Source organism: the organism of the source record quoted next, unplaced genomic scaffold (assembly GCF_019419815.1).
Source record: "Pyrus x bretschneideri cultivar Hongxiangsu unplaced genomic scaffold, Pyrus_bretschneideri_v1 Contig199, whole genome shotgun sequence".
NCBI classification, from domain to species: Eukaryota; Viridiplantae; Streptophyta; class Magnoliopsida; order Rosales; family Rosaceae; genus Pyrus; species Pyrus x bretschneideri.
This window is the reverse complement of record NW_025999500.1, coordinates 916941-933412: the sequence shown is the minus strand read 5'-3', so window position 1 is coordinate 933412 and position 16472 is coordinate 916941. Positions and strand designations below refer to the sequence as shown.

The 16472-nt window shown below is 40.4% G+C and overlaps 1 long non-coding RNA gene across 1 annotated transcript; it reads left to right on the top strand.

Annotated features, from left to right (window-relative positions):
• Window positions 1–213: 213 nt before the first annotated feature.
• LOC125476589 lies at window positions 214–2517 on the top strand. The gene is made up of 4 exons (XR_007257905.1): window positions 214–527; window positions 623–920; window positions 1021–1357; window positions 2326–2517. It is a non-coding gene; the product is annotated as an uncharacterized LOC125476589 (long non-coding RNA).
• The last annotated feature ends 13955 nt before the right edge of the window (window positions 2518–16472 follow it).

The following is a 16472-nucleotide window of genomic DNA, read 5'->3' as shown; positions in this document are numbered from 1 at the left end:
CCTTGGCAAGACCGATGAGTTCGAATTGAAGTCAAGCTTGCTGCATCATATTCCCAAGTACCATGGGCTGTCCATGGAAGATCCAAACAAACATTTGAAGGAGTTTGAAGTTGTATGCTCAAGCATGACACCCATTAACGTTGATGGGAATATTATGAAGATGAAAGCTTTTCCATTCTCTCTTGTGGAAAATGTCACAACCCGTCCCGGAATTTTAATTCCGAGGACGTGAAGTTATGAAAATGCCCTTAAACGGGACTAAGGGGCGTAAAATATGTTGTAACTTGATGATTTGGGGATTGGGTAGGAACCCCACATCCCTCAAATCTCTCCCTCATTCCCGTACCTTGTCTCTCTCTCTCCTCCCTCACAAATCTCTCATTCTCTCTGTAAGTTCTCTCTCTCTCTCTCTCTCCTTCGAACTCACACGGACCACCCACAAACCACCCCAAAACTATACCAACGCAGGATCTAAGACCACCATCGTACTCCTGAGGACCACACGAACACGATGGTACCAATTTCAGGTGAGTTTCACTTCGGAAAACATGTATTTCAATTTCACTGTGCGTGTGCACTGTTCATGCACACGTAAAGATTGATGTTTTTTGGGATTTTGAAGCTTGTAGGAAGCTTGGTGAGGTCCTAAGGAAGCTCGGAGTGCTTCGTTTGAAGGATTTGGACGTCGGGATCACGAACTGTAAGTCCGGCCGAATTTTCGTGATTTTTGGAAAAGTTTGATTCCGTTGTTTTTAGGCCCTAAAACTAGTCCAACGTGGTAGATTATGATTAGGGCTTCATTTTGGTATAGATTACATGAAAAATGGACGTAAGAACAAGGAGAATGACAAGTTCAAAGTTTGGCCGGAGCTTTCGGGGCTTTTTCCGGCGAATCCACGGCGAGTTAGGGGTCAAGGAAGGTATGGATGTGTTCGTCTCGTCAATACCTTCATTTTGATATATAGTACGTCGAAAATGGTTAAGAAATGAAGAAGTTATGACAGTTTGAAATTTACCCAGAAATTCCGGCAAAACACTATTTCCGGCGAAACCAGTCCGGCGACGCGAGGAAGAAGACGCGCGCGTGGGCAGCGCGTGAACAGGGCGCGTGGGGGCGCGTGAGAGCTCCAAATTGAGTTCTGAAAATTGTCACGCGTTCGTGACGTCGTGTAGATCACCGTGGTATATTTATACACCCAAATTGAGTAACGTATGAGAAAGTTATGGACGAATGTTTGGTGTATGCGCGTTAAATAACGTCAATTTGGTTACTTTTTGTATAGGTGAAAATTATACAGAGGAAGAATGTAACCAAGCTAGGGGAGGTTCAGGGACCTATGAGACGTCGATGTGATCAGTGAGTGGGCAGTTATTTTCAGTATATATATATATATATACGTATGCTTGACGTATTTCCCAGAAAACGTATTTTAAAAGAAATACGAATTAATTATCCTGTCATATATGCATCATATTTTAATATGTGCATTACCATAATTATGCATACTGTTGCATGGTGCTGAGGAGGCCCAGGTAAGCTACATTTGATATACGTATGAAATACGATTGAAATATTATCATCACATGCATTAGTAGTGGCATACATTTATATATGTGTATTTGGTGCTGTGGGCGCACAGGTAAGTGCCAGGTAAGCGGTGTTCACGTTGTTATGCATTCCTGTTTATTATGCAATAGTAGTTTGAGATGCTTAGAGAGTTCATAATCTGCACCCCCGGTGTTAGTGCTCCCGCCCGAGGCCAGGGCCCAGCCTTCACGTGTATGTTCACCAGCACCGCATGCTCGCCTTGGATCCAAGTTAGGTGCAAGCCTGTCGTACAGACCACATTAGGTGGTTCCGACTTGTAGGTGACCCGCGATTTATCGCACAGCTTCACGTGATCGTAGCACTAGAGCATATATATATTACACCCAGCCTGTCGTACAGACCACGTTAGGTGGTTCCGACTTGTGTGCAGATTCAGATGTTGAGTTGAGCGTGGAGCTCTATCTACAGCCGTACAGGTCACGTTAGGTGACTCCCGGCTGCTAGATTATATGTTATTGATGTGAATTACGCTTGAGCATTTATATTTGATTATGAGATTCTGTTGTGGCATATTCTCGAGCATAAATGGCATATTGTGGAGCATGAATGGCATACTATAAGAGCATGATTGGCATATTTATACATACGTATATATGTTTATTTTCTGGGAAACTATATTTGTTTTACGGCGAGGGGTTAGTATATTCAAAGAGAAAAGAAGGTTTTGAATACGTACGTTTTGCTGACCCACTCAACTTTGTTTTGCGCCCCTCCAGATTCAAGAATTGCAAAGGTGTGGTGACTACGAGGAAATTCAACGGTGTTCTGACAGAATGGACCAAATAAGGACTCATCTTCGGGTGTTGTATTTTAGAAGTTGTATATTTTAAAGCTTCCGAACTGTGCAAATGGTTACGTCACTCTCACGTGACGGCCAGCATGCCCTCCTTCGGGACGGGGTGTGTCAGAAAAGGCTAAGGATTGGCTTTATGAATTGGCACCCGGGACCGTTATTTCTTGGGAGAGCATGAAGAGAACGTTCTTGGAGAAGTTCTTCCCTACTTCAAGAGTCATTCTCTTGAGGAAGAAAATTAGCGGAATCCAACAAAGTCAAGGAGAATCTTTTCCGGCATACTACGAGCGTTTTAAAGCCCTTGTTGCATCATGTCCTCAACATCAAATGAAGGAGGAGCTTCTCCTTCAATATTTCTATGAGGGCCTTCTTCCCATTGAAAGGCAAATGCTCGATGCTTCGGCGGGAGGTGCATTGGTGGACAAAACTCCTATGGCAGCCAAGACCCTAATTGCAAACCGTGCTCTAAATGCACAACAATATGAAGGACTTGGGCAAAGGGACCCCCCACGGCAACAAGTGAATGAGGTAAGTTCTCAATCCGACCTTCAAACTCAATTAGCTAATCTTACTTCTCTTGTGTCTCAGATGGCCGAAGGAATGAAGATCCATAGTCCAATTGTATGTGGCGTATGTTCTATTCAAGGTCATCCTTCGGAAAAGTGCCCTCAATTGATTGAGAATGGTGGGTGGGAGAGTACAAACGCCATTGGATTTCCAAGCCAAAATCAACCAAGGAATGATCCATATTCCAATACATACAATCCAGGTTGGAGAGACCATCCAAACTTCAAGTGGAGGGAGCCTCAACAACCTTACCAACAAGGAGGCTTTAGGCAGCAACCCTCGGGGTTTTACACCAAAACCCACGGCCAAGACCAAACCCAACCCCAATCCGCCCAAAACCATCAAGGTACGTCTTTAGATAATGCTACTATTCTTAAGTTGCTTACTAGTTTGTCTCAGGGGCAAGAAAATCAAAACAAAGCATTGCAAAACCAAGACAAAAGGGTGGACCACTTAGAGAAGCAAATAGGGCAGATTGCGGAGTTTGTGGGACAATTCCGAGACAAGGGCAAGCTCCCAAGTTCAACCATTGTCAATCCAAAAGGAGGGTTCGAATCTGCCCAAGCAATTACTTTGAGGAGTGGAAAAGAAGTTGGCACTACATCCACACCATCCAAAACAAGTCCTAACGAAGAAGAAACATTGCAACATGAAGAAAAGGCTGAAGAGAAGCCCACGGCAAGGACACAACTTCCATTGCCGCAAGCCCAAAAGGACCAAAACTCATCCATGCCATACCATTCGGCCACCAAAGGTAAGTTGGGTTCAAATTTGATTAATTCTAACCCCATTCCACCCAATGTTCCTTTTCCTCACAGATTTTTGCAAACAAAGAAGGAGGAGCATGAGAAAGACATTCTTGAGACGTTTAGGAAAGTTCAAGTCAATATCCCGCTCCTAGATGCCATAAAGCAAGTGCCCAAATACGCTAAGTTCTTGAAGGAATTGTGCACTACAAGGAAGAGGGCGTCACATAAAGAGGTAGTAAGGGTAAGTGAGAACGTTTCCGCTGTTTTACAGAGAAAGTTACCACCAAAGTGCAAAGATCCAGGTAGCTTTACAATCCTTTGTATTATTGGTCAAACTAAATTCGAACATGCTATGTTAGACTTAGGAGCTTCAATTAACGTCATGCCATACTCTATTTATGCTTCAATGAACCTTGGTGAATTGAAAAATGATGGTGTGATTATTCAGTTGGCCGATAGATCTAATGCCTATCCAAAGGGCGTATTGGAAGATGTCTTAGTGCATGTGAATGATTTGATCTTCCCGGCGGATTTCTATGTCCTTGAAATGGAGGAAACCACCCATGCTTCATCCTTGCCGATTCTTCTTGGGAGGCCATTCATGAAGACGGCTCGAACTAAGATAGACGTGTTTAAAGGCACTTTAACAATGGAATTCGATGGGGAAGTGATTGATTTTAATATTTCTGAAACTATGAGATTTCCTAATGATGATCACTCATGTTTCTCTATTGATATTCTTGATTCTTTGGCGCAGGCACACTTTGATCAATTACATGGCGATGCACTTGAAACGGTCATTACAAATGGCATAGAAATGAAGGATCACATGGATGTCACCATAACAAACCACGGCACACAATTGAACACCCATGCCGTGGCCTTTGATGAAGATGTAATTGAGACCGTGGCAGCCCTAGAGTCATTGCCACGACTCCAAGGCAAGTCCCCTAGTCCAATTTCAATTCCAATTTCAACTAATAAGTTGCTTCCTTCTATAGAACAACCACCTACACTTGAGCTCAAACCGTTGCCAAATCACTTGAAGTATGTGTTTTTGGGCGAGCAAGACACATCGCCCGTCATTATAGCTTCATCACTCACGGCACAAGAGGAGGAGAAGTTGGTGAGGGTTCTCAAAGAGCACAAGACGGCCATAGGGTGGACTTTTGATGCGAGATTTATGCGCACACAAATTAAACCCTCTTTTCGTCAAATTGTAGTATATGTATAAGTAGGGATCGTTCTGGACCGGGGATTAGGAGGGATTGTTAATCACTTGGATTTGACTCAAAAACGTAAAATAACAATATGAAACACTATACTAGACTCAAAGAATTGCAAAACTAAACTTTAAAACACTCAAACAAACCAAAAGACTCAAACAGTACCCAAAGCACTTATAAACACAAACTAAATGTATTTCTAACTAATCTAATGACACACCCCGACCGAGATCAGGGCATGCTGGCCGTCACACGAAGGCGACGTAGCCATGTGCGCGTGCGGAAGCGATTAAGATAGTAATAAAAAAAGTACTAATAATTAAAAACTAACTAGCATACAAAGTACTATTGTATGTGAGACACAATTCAGAGCAAGTCTACAACAGTCCAAAAGGAAAAGATACGACGTATTTACACCCGAAGGTGACCCTACAATGGTGAATGTCTGTCAGAAATGCCGGGACGCCCTCTGGGATAAACCACCGAACTTGCTAGACCACTAGAACCTGGAGGGGCGCAAAAACAAAAGCGTGAGTGGGCAAAAACAAAGTTCTTTGAAAACTCTTTAGCAAAATACATTCTAACCCCTCGCCGTAAAACCTGTATACTTCCCAGAAAATGAACATATATACGTATGTATAGATATGTCAATCATGCTCCATGATATGCCATTCATGCTCCATAATATGCCATTCAGAATCTCATAATCAAATATAAATGCTCAAGCGTAAATAACATCAATAACATATAATCTAGCAGCCGGGAGTCACTTAACGTGACCTGTACGGCTGCATCTAGAGCTCCACTCTCAACTCAATAACTGAATCTGCACACGAGTCGGAACCACCTAACGTGGTCTGTACGACAGGCTGGGTGTAATGTATATATGTATGCTCTAGTGCTACGATCACGTGAAGCTGGGCGATAAATCGCGGGTCACCTACAAGTCGGAACCACCTAATGTGGTCTGTACGACAGGCTTGCACCTATCTTGGATCCAAGGCGAGCATGCGGTGCTGGTGAACATACACGTGAAGGCTGTGCCCTGGCCTCGGGCGGGAGCACTAACACCGGGGGTGCAGATTATGAGCTCTCTAAGCATCTCAAACTACTATTGCATAATAAACAGGAATGCATAACAACGTGAACACCGCTTACCTGGCACTTACCTGTGCGTCCACAGCATCAAACACACATATATATATGTATGTATGCCACTACTAATACATGTGATGATGCATAAGTAATAATAATAAAATGTATGGCATAAAACAATTACTCTTTTTAATCTATTTCTGGGAATTAATATGTATATAGGTATATACGGAAAACAAAAGCCCACTCACTGATAATTAGAAGGGTCGTAGCCCCCCTGCCTCGAGTATGAACGCTCGTCTTCGGAAAACGAATCACCTATACGCGAAAAAGCTACGAAAACGTTAATTTAAAAGCACCTAAGCAACTTCTCGTAATAACTTCTCATACATTGCTCAAATTGGACAAATGAATATACCAATGTGATCTACACAACCTCAGGATCACCCCCATATTTTTAAAATAATTTTTGGACCACGCACGCGCCCCCACGCGCCGTCCTAGGCACGGACCCACGCGCCCCCACGCGCGGCCACGTGCACTGCACACTGACGGTGTCAACTAACGCCGTCAGGAATATTCCGTTAACCTGACGGAATATTCTGTTAAACTTAACTGTCACCGTTAACTGACGCCGTCACTGCCGTTAGGAATATTCCGTTAAACTTAACGGAATATTCCCCTTCCTTCTCCGGCGAGACTCCGGCGCCGGCGACGGCGCCGGAAAACTGAGAAAAATTCAAACTTAGTTTTCTCCTTCGTTTTTCAACCATTTTTCACGATTCAAAAGCCAAAATGAAGCTTAGGACTAGTAGAATCACGATAGACTAGTTTCAAGGGCTAAAAATTGCTAGATCATACCTGTCCATAACTTCAAAAGTCGGCCAACTTTGAACTTAGCCTTCCCGACGTCAAAACTCGTCCAACGAACTACTCCCAAGCTCCTGGGAACCTCACAAACACAACTACAAGCTTAGAATCTCCTAAAACAAGCTAGATTAGGTTTGCATGAACAGTGTTCAAATTCGGCCGTGGTGATATCGACGTGAAAACAACTATATCCTTACCTGAAAATGGCACCACTGGACTCCTCTCAGCTCCACGAACACGAGGGTGGTCTTGGTTTCTTGATTGGTGAAGGTTTGAGTATGTTTGTATGTGTGTCTGTGTGTTTGCAGAAGGAAGAAGAAGAAGAACTCGGGGAGAGTGAGAGAGAGAGAGAGAAAAGAGACAGGGAAGAGACAGGGAATGAGGGAATCCCAGGGGAGTGAGACGAGGTGTATGAGTGTGTGTGTGGTCCTACAACACCACACAACACAAAACTACACGTAAAGTAACGAACTAGGGGGTAAAATTGTAAATTCTCACGTACGTTTCGTTAGTTTCGGGACGGGATGTTACATCTAACACTTTAAAATAAATGGGGGATTGGTTTTGGATGAATTTAAACTAAAACAGAAACTTGGAATTAAAACAGATTCTAAAAACGAAATTAATGAAATAGAATGATGAAAAACTAGTTAGAGGGTTCCTTATCCACACATGATCATAAGCATATAATTTGATTCCCAGTTATGACTTCAACAAACGATGAATGACAATGCTCCAAGTTAATTAGGTCCGCTTAAATTAACTTTCAGATTTCCCTAGATTCATTGAATTGAATGGGATACGCATTACAACCAAATTATTCTTAATCAAAGTCCCTAACCATGGAATACGCATGATAGAGACATTCAACAAAGATCATTAAGTTCAATGGAAATCATAAACATCGACTAGGCATTCATAACTATGGAATACGCATGTTAATCCCGCCTAGGGTTTACTAAACACAATCGTGACTAGCGATCTTTACTACTCATGAATATAAGTTCATAACGATTAGGTGAAATTCCCTTATATCCTAGCATCAAGTTTAGGCATGCAAATTAAGTGTCGATCCTCAACCCACATACATAAACAAGTTCTTAATCAAAACAGAAAAGTAAACCACATCTAAAGTTCATGAATTCATAACTGGAGTAAATCAAATCATAACCAACATATGTTCATGGCTTCAAATTCGCCTCTAACTAAAAGAAATTAATGAAAACAAAAACGAAAGAAGAAAGAACTCATGGATGATGGAATAGAATGGATGAATGCTAGCTAAGGGGTTCATCTCCACATATGTTATAATTGCATAATAAAACGATTTCCAATTGCGTTTCAACAAATCATTAATTCTCAACGCCCTGGGTCAATTAGGTCCGCTTAAATTAACCGTCAAGTTTTCCTTAAGTTAATGAATTGGATGGGTTAGCGCAACGCAATTCACAACATTCTCCAAAAGTCCTTTACGTGAAAAGCACAATAAAGATACAATCAAAGATCATTAAGCATCATGAAAACTATAAGTGTTGACGAGGCATTCGTTACTATGGAATACGCATGAAACTTATGCCAAGAATTCGTTTAACGCGATTGTTTATAAGCAACCTCCACTACTTGTGAATATAAGTTCGTAACTATTAGGTGAAACTCACTTATATTCTAGCATCATATTTATGCATAAAAATTAAGCGCGCATTCTTAATAAACATACATAAATAAGTTATCAATCAAACGGTTTAAACAAATTGAATCCACAACTTATGAAACGTAATTAGAAGTAATCAAATCAAAATGCAAGCATAAACATATATTTCGAATCACCCCCTAGCTAAGGGGGGGTTTAGTTCCTCATACAAAACAAAGAGAATTAAAATTAAACATTGAAATCAAAGAAACACCTAAACATTCCAACAACTCAAACTTGAATTGTATGAACGTTTAGGCCCTCTTCTCTTCCTCTTTATTGTAGCATAAGGTCTAAGGATAGTTGGTTTGGGGGAATGGAAGTGTGGAATGGAGTGAGGAGTGATGGAAATGGAAAGATCGTTTTTGGATTACAAGGGAACTCACGGCAAAGAGAAGGAATGGAAGTGTTTGTGGTGTATTGTGTATGAAATGAGATGTTATGAATGATGGGAATGCAAGGGCTTTTATAGGAGAATGAAGGTATAAATGGCTGTTTGTTTAAGCATGCAAGTGGCTAATTAATGATGGACAAACAGCTAGGGAAGAATGTGAAAGCTGGAATTGCATGTGAAGGTGTGTGTGTGTGCTGGAAATGCAAAGAATGCCCACGACAAGGATGTTTTCTTGTTGAAAATCTGGATGCATGATGAAGATTTAATAAATAATGCATGTAGGTGGCTGCAATGATTAAGAGAAGTTGCTGAAAATCTAAGGGAAAGCTGGAAAGGCATGTGAAGATGCTGGAAATGCAAAGAATGCCCACGGCAAGGATGTTTTGGTGTTGTGTAAATGCATGTGAATGCATGACATTTGAAGTGATTGTTGTTGAAAATGAATGTGAAGGCATGTGAGTGGCATCTAGGAATGATTAAAGGGGTGTTGCTAGGTTGGAAATGCATGTGAATGCATAGAGGAAATCTGAAAATGGTCATAAGGAATGCACGGCAAAGGAAGTGTGAGTTGGTGTGTGAATGCATGTGAATTTTGTTTGTGTGAAGTGTGTGTGAATGTATGTGGGTTAAATGATTAAAGGGGGTGAAAGATGGCTGAATGATAGATTGAATAATTAGGCTCTAGGGTGGAATAAATGGTGATGCATGTGGGTGATTTGAATGAATGCAAAGTGAATGAATAATGAAATGGGAAAGCATGACCAAGGTGGAAATGCATGTGAAATGTTGGAAAGGGATTGGGAATGCACGGCTTTGGGGAAAGAATGAGTGGATGTGCAAATGTGTTTTAGTTAATGAAAGTGTTTGGAGAATGAATGCAATGATGAAGAGTGAATAAAGAATGCATGTAGGGTTAGCTAGGTTGGCTTTGTTTGGGTGCATGTGTGTTAATGGTGGTTTTGCATGTGAATTGATGGATTGTTTTTGATGGAATGGATGGTTCTTTGCATGGCTATAAGGGAGAGAATAAGAGAGAATGGGCTAGAGGTTTTGCATGGCTCAAAGGTTTGTTTGATTGGGCTAGGCCCTTTGTTTTATGTCCCAAAGAGCATACAAGGCCTTCAAATTCGTCCATCATCTTAGCTCCATGGATAAGCTATCCAATCCATGCCCAAAAATGCTCCAAATAGCCTCAAAATGCACTTTCTTGCTCCCTAAGCCCTTAGAACCTGAAAACACACAAAAGAAGCATAAAGGACTAAAATAACTAGAGAAACATAACGTAAATGCACGAGAACAAGCCATTTAAGTCGCATGAATATGCTCCTATCAAATACCCCCACACTTATCTTTTGCTAGTCCTCGAGCAAAACAAAACAACAAAAGAACACGAAACTAGACAAAACGAACAAAACACAACCTACACCTTCCAACAATCGTCTCACGGATTTCCAATGCACATGACAAGTTAAAAATCATTATTCCCACAGATTTTAGCCATCTTTACACTTAAGTACATTCTTAATCACAGTCACCACATACTAGTTCACAATTAAGCATTTAAAACCATGATTTGAATGTAGTAACATGCCTTAGAGAATTTGCTCAAATCCTTACAAGAATGCACTCTATTTTCACACAGATTTTCTGACTACACACCCTACACTAGTTATATGTGAGAAGATTGATGTAAATATGAATTCTAACACTCACATATGTTATATCAAAGAAAGCATTTTCTGGAATGTATATGAATATGATCTCATGAAAGGAATGCTACTAATTAGATGCGAGAACCAGGGACACCATATGCTTACATCAATTCCAAACTCCACATTATTGAAAACATAATGATCAAGATTGAAGCATAAGGGTTGTAACGGGTTAAGGGTGATTGGCTAACAATGAAAGGTAAGGATAACAAACGTTCTTTAGGCAATAACAAGCAAAGTAATGAAATTTGACACTTAGAATCACTCGTGATTGCAGAAACTCACTTAGACACACAAGGGGAAAATTCACACAACTCTTAGGGCCATATTCAACGTTTTGGACCCTTTCTTCAACTACCCCAAACATGTGAGCTTATTTTCACTTATTTCATACTCTTTTTCTTTCTTTTCACAACTTTTTCTTTTCTTTTTCTTTTTCCACGATTTTTTTTTTTTTTTTCTTTTTATTCTCACTCATGCCTTATTTCTTTTTTTTTTGTGGCATATCAACACACACACACAAATTCCCCCACACTTGTTGTTTTGCATAATCGAAAGGATTCCCTCTAAATCATGCTTACTATGCTTCAAGAACAAGGGTATGGGTGGTCCCAATCTAGGCTAGGTAGGGATGATATGGATAAACAAATAACAAAGGCTAACAATGGCTCAATGGGGATTATGACCTACAATATATAGTGCATGGGTTGGCTATTTGGTTGATGGCTTCACTACACACTTCATCTTGATATATATTATGCAATCATGCTTTGAATGGAATCGATGCAAGTTCTAGCATTTGGAACTAAGTGATGAAACGCCTTCTAATTAGCAACAAAGCAAGAATAATGAGATCATGCAACGACTTTAGAAAACAAGAAATCACAGAAAATAACTCTCCAAAGAAGGTAATGGCTCGAGTCTCACAGGGTTGTAGCGTTTGTTTGAGTTCCTTCCTTCAAGCATGTTACAAAAACGAATTTTTCTTTTATGATTGCATGTGAAGTCATATATTATAACCATAACCAAGCATATACCAAGAGTAAATCAAACTTTTCTCTATGTTTATAACTCTTTTTAACAATCATGCAATTTACAAACCAAATCCTTATCATTGTGTTGGAAGGTACCCTAAGACACACAAAAACAACTTAAAAACAACTCTTTTTGGGTTTTCAAAACAATTTTTTCAAATTTTATGGGTTTTTCGGATTTTTAAGTCAACACACTCTAAAACACTCTAAAACAGCCTAAAAACACCTTAAAACAGCAAGGAACAACATTTGAAGTTATGGGTGATAAAATCCCACGAATTTGCATTAACAACATTAGTTACCCCCCCACACTTAAATCAAACATTGTCCTCAATGTTTTAAGCATAGATTCATACAAAGCATAAGTCAACACACAAAAAGCACTTAAACATACTAAACATGGCAGAATGTAATTAACAAAGAGAAGAGTTTAGAGACGCAAATCTGGTTGTGGAATGTAAATTCCATCTTCTCCTTGGTGATTGCATTGAGGCTTGATGTTGTTGATTCCACAGGGGTTCCTCCCATCATTGATTTTCCTTTGTGCTACTCTTGAACTGGGCAGCAGGATTCTTTTGGTCTCCCCCGAAGGTCTGAGCTTACTCCTTTGGTCTGTTTCTTTGTTCAATCTTTCCAATTCGTATTGAAAAGGGTTGGAGGATAACTCAGCCTATGTTTGTCTCCACATGCTTCAATGTTTATCATTTTCCTTTGCCTTGCTTGCTCCCCTTGCAGAAGTGGTCCCTTCTCTGGAAGTGTGTCAACCGTTGAAGATGACTACTTGAGAGCAACGCTAGGTAAGCAATCAGGAATGGATTCCAGGCAGTTGGTTCCAGAACAGAAGACTGACTCCAAGTGCCTCTGATTGCTTTCGTTTACTTTGCCATGCGAGTAATAACAAGGACAAAGGAAAGGACAGGGAAAGAGCATGATATGAGATACTTTTGCTTTAGACCTTGATGATATGAGATACCTTTGCTTTTGAAGAAACGGCGAATGAAGCAGCACATGTATTTGTTGTGGTTGTCTCCACATGCTTCGATCGACCGTTTCCTTCTGCCTTATTTGTACTCCAGGTTTCTGGTATCTTCTTTGGGGGAGAAAAAATTGAGTATTTCAAAAGGCGTTGCTGGGAGAGCGCCCTCAGAGGTGCGGAAGAGTTGGACATTTTCTTCAGGTTTGCCTTGCCATAAAAGACGAAGGTCGACATATATAGAGATAATATCAAGTGGTGGTACTGTTCTTTTACCCTTGTCGACAAACGTCTCTTCAATTTCTGAGCAAACGGCTCTTCGATTTCTGAACGGACGCCCCTTCGATTTCTACACAGGCGCCCCTTCGCTTTCTGAACGACACGTGGTAGTGCGGATGCGGCTCTGTCAGAGCTCTTTTGACAAAGTCGCACGCGTTTTCTGAAAAGCAGAGAAAACGTCGCCGAAATTTACGCTTGTCGGCAAAAGTGTAGCTGCGATGATGACCTCCACGTGAACTTTTGACAAAGTTGAACGCGTTTTCTGAAAAGCAGAGAAAACGTCGCCGAACTTCCGCCGGAAATTCCGGCGTTTTGAATCGGTGGACGCGTCGCCTTGGCTTCTTATAGAGGTATCGATCATCGCCAACAAACACACTCTGAAGATTGCCCATTCTTGAAAATCGACTCCGGCCCTTTGAGAATTAACTCCATCCACCCCATCTCTTTGAACACTTTTGAAAAAATGGCAAACCCATCGAACCTTAGCTTAGAATTGAGTCTCAGCAGTGATACGGGCGCGCCGCGTCAAGGTAATGTATGGCGCCCTTCTTTCTTATCTTCTAACGGTCCTCTCACAGGTGAAGACTCCGTGATGCAGGACGCCACAACAGCTACAATAGTAGCTAGGAACCTCCTCACTCCAAAAGATAGTAGGCTGCTGTCAGGACGATGAATGACAATGCTCCAAGTTAATTAGGTCCGCTTAAATTAACTTTCAGATTTCCCTAGATTCATTGAATTGAATGGGATACGCATTACAACCAAATTATTCTTAATCAAAGTCCCTAACCATGGAATACGCATGATAGAGACATTCAACAAAGATCATTAAGTTCAATGGAAATCATAAACATCGACTAGGCATTCATAACTATGGAATACGCATGTTAATCCCGCCTAGGGTTTACTAAACACAATCGTGACTAGCGATCTTTACTACTCATGAATATAAGTTCATAACGATTAGGTGAAATTCCCTTATATCCTAGCATCAAGTTTAGGCATGCAAATTAAGTGTCGATCCTCAACCCACATACATAAACAAGTTCTTAATCAAAACAGAAAAGTAAACCACATCTAAAGTTCATGAATTCATAACTGGAGTAAATCAAATCATAACCAACATATGTTCATGGCTTCAAATTCGCCTCTAACTAAAAAGAAATTAATGAAAACAAAAACGAAAGAAGAAAGAACTCATGGATGATGGAATAGAATGGATGAATGCTAGCTAAGGGGTTCATCTCCACATATGTTATAATTGCATAATAAAACGATTTCCAATTGCGTTTCAACAAATCATTAATTCTCAACGCCCTGGGTCAATTAGGTCCGCTTAAATTAACCGTCAAGTTTTCCTTAAGTTAATGAATTGGATGGGTTAGCGCAACGCAATTCACAACATTCTCCAAAAGTCCTTTACGTGAAAAGCACAATAAAGATACAATCAAAGATCATTAAGCATCATGAAAACTATAAGTGTTGACGAGGCATTCGTTACTATGGAATACGCATGAAACTTATGCCAAGAATTCGTTTAACGCGATTGTTTATAAGCAACCTCCACTACTTGTGAATATAAGTTCGTAACTATTAGGTGAAACTCACTTATATTCTAGCATCATATTTATGCATAAAAATTAAGCGCGCATTCTTAATAAACATACATAAATAAGTTATCAATCAAACGGTTAAACAAATTGAATCCACAACTTATGAAACGTAATTAGAAGTAATCAAATCAAAATGCAAGCATAAACATATATTTCGAATCACCCCCTAGCTAAGGGGGGGTTTAGTTCCTCATACAAAACAAAGAGAATTAAAATTAAACATTGAAATCAAAGAAACACCTAAACATTCCAACAACTCAAACTTGAATTGTATGAACGTTTAGGCCCTCTTCTCTTCCTCTTTATTGTAGCATAAGGTCTAAGGATAGTTGGTTTGGGGGAATGGAAGTGTGGAATGGAGTGAGGAGTGATGGAAATGGAAAGATGGTTTTTGGATTACAAGGGAACTCACGGCAAAGAGAAGGAATGGAAGTGTTTGTGGTGTGTTGTGTATGAAATGAGATGTTATGAATGATGGGAATGCAAGGGCTTTTATAGGAGAATGAAGGTATAAATGGCTGTTTGTTTAAGCATGCAAGTGGCTAATTAATGATGGACAAACAGCTAGGGAAGAATGTGAAAGCTGGAATTGCATGTGAAGGTGTGTGTGTGTGCTGGAAATGCAAAGAATGCCCACGGCAAGGATGTTTTCTTGTTGAAAATCTGGATGCATGATGAAGATTTAATAAATAATGCATGTAGGTGGCTGCAATGATTAAGAGAAGTTGCTGAAAATCTAAGGGAAAGCTGGAAAGGCATGTGAAGATGCTGGAAATGCAAAGAATGCCCACGGCAAGGATGTTTTGGTGTTGTGTAAATGCATGTGAATGCATGACATTTGAAGTGATTGTTGTTGAAAATGAATGTGAAGGCATGTGAGTGGCATCTAGGAATGATTAAAGGGGTGTTGCTAGGTTGGAAATGCATGTGAATGCATAGAGGAAATCTGAAAATGGTCATAAGGAATGCACGGCAAAGGAAGTGTGAGTTGGTGTGTGAATGCATGTGAATTTTGTTTGTGTGAAGTGTGTGTGAATGTATGTGGGTTAAATGATTAAAGGGGGTGAAAGATGGCTGAATGATAGATTGAATAATTAGGCTCTAGGGTGGAATAAATGGTGATGCATGTGGGTGATTTGAATGAATGCAAAGTGAATGAATAATGAAATGGGAAAGCATGACCAAGGTGGAAATGCATGTGAAATGTTGGAAAGGGATTGGGAATGCACGGCTTTGGGGAAAGAATGAGTGGATGTGCAAATGTGTTTTAATTAATGAAAGTGTTTGGAGAATGAATGCAATGATGAAGAGTGAATAAAGAATGCATGTAGGGTTAGCTAGGTTGGCTTTGTTTGGGTGCATGTGTGTTAATGGTGGTTTTGCATGTGAATTGATGGATTGTTTTTGATGGAATGGATGGTTCTTTGCATGGCTATAAGGGAAAGAATAAGAGAGAATGGGCTAGAGGTTTTGAATGGCTCAAAGGTTTGTTTGATTGGGCTAGGCCCTTTGTTTTATGTCCCAAAGAGCATACAAGGCCTTCAAATTCGTCCATCATCTTAGCTCCATGGATAAGCTATCCAATCCATGCCCAAAAATGCTCCAAATAGCCTCAAAATGCACTTTCTTGCTCCCTAAAGCCTTAGAACCTGAAAACACACAAAAGAAGCATAAAGGACTAAAATAACTAGAGAAACATAACGTAAATGCACGAGAACAAGCCATTTAAGTCGCATGAATATGCTCCTATCAACTTTGGCCGACATCAAGGGTATAAGTCCTACCACGTGCATGCATCGAATTCTCATGGAAGAAGGCGCCAAACCATCAAGGGAAGCCCAACGTCGACTCAACCCACCAATGATGGA